General features: G+C 35.3%; 1 long non-coding RNA gene across 1 annotated transcript; it reads left to right on the top strand.

The window, feature by feature from the left end:
• The first annotated feature begins 2,640 nt into the window (after positions 1 to 2,640).
• On the top strand, positions 2,641 to 6,818 carry LOC130012176 (uncharacterized). The gene is made up of 4 exons (XR_008787545.1): positions 2,641 to 2,729; positions 4,025 to 4,248; positions 5,599 to 5,732; positions 6,602 to 6,818. It is a non-coding gene; the product is annotated as an uncharacterized LOC130012176 (long non-coding RNA).
• Positions 6,819 to 7,813: the final 995 nt, after the last annotated feature.

Here is a 7,813-nt window from a genome sequence, read left to right as displayed (position 1 = left end):
CGTAACCGTTTCTCTGGACGTACTAGTTCTAATCTGGTCGTGCATAAGTTATATTGTTATATTTAATGAAAATAAAATATGCTAAATTATCATTAGTGTGATATTTTATATTTTATAAATTATAACAGATAAACGAGTCTCTCTGTGGACAGCAGACACGGCTCTTATCAAGTAGAGCTGATGAACATAAGTTACATGTATATAAAACAGTCATTCATGTTATGGAAATTCTGGCCGCCATTTTGAATTTTCCCCATCTTGGATTTTTAAAACTTTTTGTTTAGATTAAACATACATTATGCAAGAGCTAAATCTGCCTATTGCAGGTCTTTCTTTAGGCCTGAAATGTTTTCTAAATTATTATTTAGACATTAATTAACTGACCCAGGCCATAATCAACTCTAGATGGCATCGGATTTCTCCTATATCAAATAAATTAGAACGTATCAGCCATATTTTGATTTAATCTAAAAATGAAGGAGCGAGACTTAGCTTCGAACAACCAGTACAGTGGTTGGAATTATTGCACGTGTCTTGTCAAACCTTCAAAGGCTAATATCTTTGTTCGCAATAGAGTAATTTGAATGAAATTGTCAAATTATTCATTTTACATTATCTATTTTCGAACTATTGTAGCAAGAATGGCTAGCTCTTTATCTAAATCTTACGTAATGTATCTTTAATTGTGAGCTCATTGGATAGTACATGTCATATCAAACAATGAAATGACTATTATCTGACATATTGGCCATTTTAGGAAATTTTTTCGCCATTTTGAATTTCCGCCATCTTGGATTTGGGACACTCATATTTGAGATTATATTTTATGATCAATGTTTCTGATATATATTCAATCACTTTAGTTGACCAAACAGATAATTTGGCTTATATGGGTTTGAACACGATTTGTTAGTAAACTTACGAACAGACATGAAAAAAAAAATCGAAAATGTTGCTTTTTTCAGATTAATCTTTTATTTTAAAAGATAGTATTGATTAAACAACATATATCATATACCAGCAGATGCAGAATTATATTATGAACATTTTGAGATATATTACATATCCATATAGGTGAAACTGTTGAGGAGTTATGAAGGCTTCCCCGACTCGCACTATTTCAAATAAGAAAAAAAAACGGCGGCCATTTTTAAAGATGGCCGCCAAACTGACATTTGGCACGGTGACCCGGAAGTCCATCAACCAATTTTGGACACTTTAGACCTAAGGCTAACTGAAAATCATAGTTAAACCAATTCATCAAATTGGTAATGAATATCTGCCTGTCACATGGACTATATAGAAAATGTGCTATAAACTTGCAAATGTTGTGCTGTCTTACATTTTTAAAATAATTTGCCAATTGTTTATAAAAGGTGAGTAGATTGCAGCCGTTCACGCGTGCCTTGTTATTTTGGCGTTTATTGTCGTCCCCAGTAGTTCTCAATTATTTAAAAAAAAAATCAATTTGCTCCTTGAATGGAATGTCTGAGAAATAATTTTGCACATGCGTGTGATGCAGGTCCTTAGAGGAGATCGATGTACCGTAAGCGTTAATATTAAAATTTGAAGTTCAAACTAGATTCTAATCCTTAAGTGGCATTTAGCGATTGAGCATATTAGAACACACAACACAATTTATATGGAAAACAATCACTGGTTTATGGACATAGAGCACGACGTTTCGACAAGTATTCTCTTATCTTTTTCATTTGTGCTTGAAAACGATAAGAGAATAATAAGTCGAAACATCGTACTATATGTCTCTAAACCAGTGATTGTTTTCCATATAAATTGTATTGTGTTTTTCAAACTAGTGTAGCACCATGGGCCTTCTGTCAGACGTGGAGAGCGAGTGTTCCAGGCCGGTCGCCACATCTTACATACAACCCATGCATCTTTTCTTACTATATATTTCTGTAGCTTTGTGATCGTCTAGAATTTGCCTCTAGCTGTCTTTACTTCTGCTTCACGTTGTGTATTTACTTCTTACTGTTTTCTTTAGACGTTTGTCTTCTCAGTAGTTATAACAATGCAACTGTTCGTTTTTACATTTTATATAGCATAGCCGAATACATGTATACAAGCATAGTTTATTTTGCGCGAGGACGTAAAGCCCCCATGGACAACAATTCTAATGGTGTGGTTGGTAGACCTTAGTAGATTCACATATGATCTGCTAGTTTTACGGCCCAGGTCAACTCATAATTGAACATTTACTACACTGAAATGGAATCAAATAGGGTTTATCCGTCTACTGTTCTGCTCCGACTGGGCTAATGAAGACGGGCATATGCCATGCAGTGTGCTATGAGGGAAATTTTACCCGGACAGCGGCTCTACGGCCTACTTTTATTTCGAATTCCAACTGTCAAGAGTTCTTTTACGTGCACGCCAAAGTTTTGACGGAGCCTCGGTTTTTGTTCCATCGGAACGACTAGGCTCCATTCCCATTCCTTGCACCGCTGACAATTACGAGGAATTTTCTCAGCCAAAACCTGGATCGAACCCTGGACCTCCTGGATAGCGAGTCAGCGTCCTACTCACTGAGTCACCATTTACTACACAACATCATTGAACTTCATTGATTTGTTTAACAATTGGACATATTATGATTTGTTTTTTTTTTGTAGGTAGATAGTGATATATCAGCGTATATATATGAACGAACATTACAAATGGAAGAACGATCAAAACTTATACAAAATATGAGATTAAAAAAACATGCTGTAAGTGGACCTTAATCATTTTTATCGGATGAAACATTTCCTGCTCCTTATTACAAGTATGTTACACCATATCTACAGGGTTATATTGTCAACTACCCGCCCATCTAGAATCTTTGATCGATCGATGGGTTTGTTCCTAAACATAAATATAAGAGATTTTGATACCCTCGAAGTACATTGCGCTAGATTACAGAGATTATGTACATGACACTGTACAGAGCTTAAAGCAATATTCATTTTGGTTACTATTATCTTAAAATAACAATATTGTTGTTATTAATTCGTTTTTTAAAGACACATGCTCAGTTAAAACATACTATATTATGGCCATCTACAAATTTATTGAATCCTACAAACTCCGGCATTTCGCAAATACAAATTTGAAATCTCTGATTCTATTAGTTGGCACCCATATTAACGTTAATTGTTTACAAGGGGTGTCATAGAGAAATAAACAATGGTCATTATTTGAGAATGGGCCAGGATAGAAGCTTTAACTGTGAGAATTTCTAAATTAATATGGATATTTAATAGTATAATTAAGACTGATTAGGCCACACCAATATGAATGTCTGTCTTTCGGGAAAACCTGTTAAAATGTTTCTTTTTTATTTCTTTGGGAAAAAGACTAATTTAAAAACCAAAAGCACTTGCTCACGCTGTTAAAAAGCTTTTATTTCCAAATTTTTAAGTTTTTAAACTTTAAAGAAGCTAAATCTCTAATATTTGGGACCTAGAAATTGACAAAAATGGGTCGCTACGCATATGATAATATAATATGAATGTATATACACTGATTTACATTCAATCGTTTCTGTTTTTACTGTAATTTCAAATCAGTTATGTTCGGCGAAATACGCCAGAAGTCTCTTGTGAATGGCAATCTTTAGCGTCTGGTTTTTCCCGTCTACACCGATGGTATTTATTGCGCATGCTCTCCAGATAAGAATATAGCTTCACCATTTGACATGACTTGTGGTATGTCTAGCCCTGTTCTTTGAGTCCCTTGTTTCAAATGGCGCTGAAACGCATTATGGTACATGATTCGTGTACCAATGGTAAAATGTTTATTTTGTCTTGAATATTGGATATCAGACGCCCATCTTTTCCCTGTAAGATCACGAGACCAATGTTGATTTGAATTGACAAATAATTCGTGTTTTCAATGTCGAAGATTTTTGATGATATTGAGTTAGAGACTTAGCTACTTTAAACTAATCTTTTATTGATAAAGACCTCGAAGTACAGAACATTAATTTGGTTTGGCCTTTATGACCGATTAGTTTTTGTTACAGAGTAAAAACCAGCTACAGGACATAGTTGATAATGCTCACAGTCAGCGAGATTTTATAGAGACATTAGAACCATTAGAAGATGTATTAGAAGAAACCGAACCAGTGCCTGTTATAGGTGTATTATCAGCTGTAGATGTACCATCATCAGAGAGAATACAATATACATACAGTAATATAACACAACTAAGACGGGAAACTTATTATAAACAACCACAACGTAAACCGTTAGTTTGTTTTATTGTCGTCACTCCTCTCCTACCGTCATTCCATTCGACCACAATTGCTTGTTAACGCATTGGAGTCGATATTTTTCATTAGAGTTATTGTCCGTAACTTGTGAAATGTTCAGATAAAGTTAATCATCCATTCAGTGTGATGTTAATCATGTTATCGTCGCGTAAAATCATCCATACGGTGTGATGTAATCGTCGAGTAAAAACACCCATACGGTGTGATTTAAAACATGTTATCGTCGGCTAAAAACGTCTATACCGTGTGATTTTGATCATGTTGTCGTCAAATGTTTGACCTCATCCTCGGTGTCCCCAGTGGTTTCATTCTGTTCTACTCCACTAACCCCTGGGTTAATCTATGGGGGAGACACGTTTTCAAGTTATCCGCCCTTGATGGTTGTGCTATTTTTATCGACCAATCTTATAAATCGTTAATTGCAAAGGAAATTGGCAAAGGGAAGTAACTCTCAACGGACAAGGCTAGGAGTTGGTCTAAATGAGAGAAGTCCAAATTATTCTAAATGCGTATTTAATAACAACAAATTATATAATATTATATAAATGAAGACCGTGCGTTTATGTAGGTTCAAGAAATTTGTTGAGAATCGTTCGTTCGTTCGTGGAATTTTACGTCCACCTGATATCGTAGACAAGTTATTGTGAATCAAATTGCCAAGTATAAGTTCAATAATAATAAACATTATTGGGATGGCCTAGTGGTCTAGAGTGTCACGATTTGACCTCTAACTTGCGGTTGTGGTTTCGATCCCTGATGTGAGCGTATGTGGCTTGGAGATGAGGGCGCCTTCTCAACCTCGTGGGTTTCCACTTGTACTCCCACGGGAAAGACCCCTGCGCGTGCGCTATGATAATGAAAAAAAAAAGACAACCTGTCTGCGATATCACCTTCGGTGGAAGCGGGCATTAAACACTAAGAACAACAACAACAACAATAGTAACAAAAGTCAAATATATAGATGTTATAGATATTTGAAATCAGCGAAACATACTACAGATTTTGATAATACAATTAAATATAAATGAATTAGAAATATATACATTACTTACATAAATCATTCAGTATCTGGACATGAATATGGTTATCTACCCTTATAAAAAGGCGAAACGACAGGTTTGTAAACTGTTTTTGATTGGTTCGTAGACTATAGCTACAATCAAGGCCAGGGCAGATAATTTGAAATCGTGGAACCCCTATGGATTAACCCAGGGTATAGGGGAGTAGAACGGAATGAGTACTCTGGGGATGGTTTGATCTATACCGGTTACGAATTGTAATTGTTAAATTGTGTTGTTTTTAAAAAAAATGTTCTGTCATTTCAGTGATAAAAAGAATGTACGGAAAATGCACACCGCCATAGAATTAAATAAACACATAGCATCTTTATCTAAGGAGGCTGAAATTGTTATTGTTAATATGCCATCATTTCCTACTACACCGTGTAACAATGAAAATTGTATCCTCTATTAAAATACTTTATATATACATGTATATTATCCTTTAAATGGGTTGAAGACCAACGTCTTATAGCTCCGACAGCTCATTATTCAGCCCGGACAGCGGCGTTTTGACCTACTTTTCGTTGAATTCTAACAGCTAGGGGTTATTTTATGTGTACGCGGATCTTGGATTTTCGTGCCACCCAAACGGCTAGGCGCCCTTCCATGTCTATGCCCTGACGAGGGGAAACAACGCTGGAAAATCTCAGCCAACACCAGGATCGAACCTTACTCACTGAGCCACCGTGACTCCTACAAATTGCAGATATCTGTGTGCATAATGCCATGTTTATAAGTTTTCTTTATTCCACATTTTAGGGGCGGGGGATTGGGGGAGGGGGCGAATTGTATAACGCGTGCAAATTAGATCACAAGGTCTGTCATTGAGTCAAGTGGCATGGTTTCGACTCCCCCAAGGAGTAGGGTCGCCTGCTCGACCTCGTAGGGTTTTCCGGGTCCTTCGCTTTCCTCCCACAGCCAAACACCCCTAGGCGCAAGCGAATAATGGAAATAAAATTAAAGTATAGGTTTTTCCAATATGACCTAGTTTGTGTGTCTCTCTCTCTTTTATTCCACATCTTAACATACTGCTTACGCTGGTACCCAACCTCGTAGGGTTTCTACCGGTATTAAAATGTCCTTCCACCTCTATAGATCCCTATGCGAGTGGTAATAATTGAAATATACAAAATATACAGTATGTTAGTCCCGCAATGACCTGGTTAGTTAATAGTATCTCTATCTCATCATTAATAAACTAATAAAATTGTTGTTTTTACTGTCAATTTTCAAGTCTATTTTTTCTCCTTGACGAATTTGTGTTAAGATATGACATTTTTAGAAGTATTAACAGAGGGAATAGAAAGAGTTTTAATGGTGCGGGGATGTGGACAAGAAGTCATTACAATTTACTCCTAAACAGCAGCGACTTTCATATGTTCATTTCAGAGAGAATTGTAGGAAAACTATTTCTAGACCTACATTATCACGCCATTTTCTGAAACAAGATCAGAAATATAACATAGTCATTACCATATACTAAACAGAATTTCAAACAGAATTAACACATTTATGTTATTTTGCCAATTTGTCTTTATTTTTTAAATTTATTTTTTGGTTATCTGTACAGGAAGTTATTGTTATATTTATAAAAATAAAATATGTTAACTTATTCTATTGTACATTTCTTGTAAATGATCAGTAAATTATTTATAACGGATAATGCATGTAATCGTTTCTCTGGGCGGTATAAATTCTTATTAAAGGGGCATTGTGGAAGATTAGATACAGTTCTCGCTATAATAGTTAAAAAATAGATAATGAAAAGGAAAACTATTACACATTTCATTCAAATTACTTCACTTTGAGCCGAGTTATCGCCGTTAGAAGAACAGTGGACTTGATTGTCATTGCTAATCTCGTTCTGAAGACAATAAACAAAGTCTCGATTATCCATTTTTAAAGTAAATCATTAAAATTGGTCGAATCGTTCTAATCTACTTAAAATCGGAGCCATCCGATAACACCGAGAGTTGATTATGGTCTTAATGTCTAATTTATAGATATACTCAAATTTAGCTTTTGCATTTACAATGCCTGTTTAAGTAGGAATCGCCGTAATGAGCCTATTTATAACACAGAAATGTATTGTTATATTTATGAAAATAAAATGTGTTAACTGACTTTATTGTACATTTCTTTTAAATAATGCACGTAACCGTTTCTCTGGACGTACTAGTTCTAATCTGGTCGTGCATAAGTTATTTGAAAAGAAATATGCTAAATTATCATTAGTGTGATATTTTATATTTTATAAATTATAACAGATAAACGAGTCTCTCTGTGGACAGCAGACACGGGATCTTATCAAGTAGAGCTGATGAACATAAGTTACATGTATTAGTCCATGTGACAGACCTGGGATTTTGGAACATCATTACCAATTTGATGAATAAATTCAACCATGATTTTCAGTTAGCCTGGTGGCTGAAGTGTTGAAATTTGGTTGATGGACTTCCGGGTTACTTTGCTAAATTGC

Source organism: Patella vulgata, chromosome 3, assembly GCF_932274485.2.
Source record: "Patella vulgata chromosome 3, xgPatVulg1.2, whole genome shotgun sequence".
Taxonomy (NCBI): domain Eukaryota; kingdom Metazoa; phylum Mollusca; class Gastropoda; family Patellidae; genus Patella; species Patella vulgata.
The sequence above is the reverse complement of the archived record's forward strand: the minus strand, read 5'-3'. Positions and strand labels throughout refer to the sequence as shown.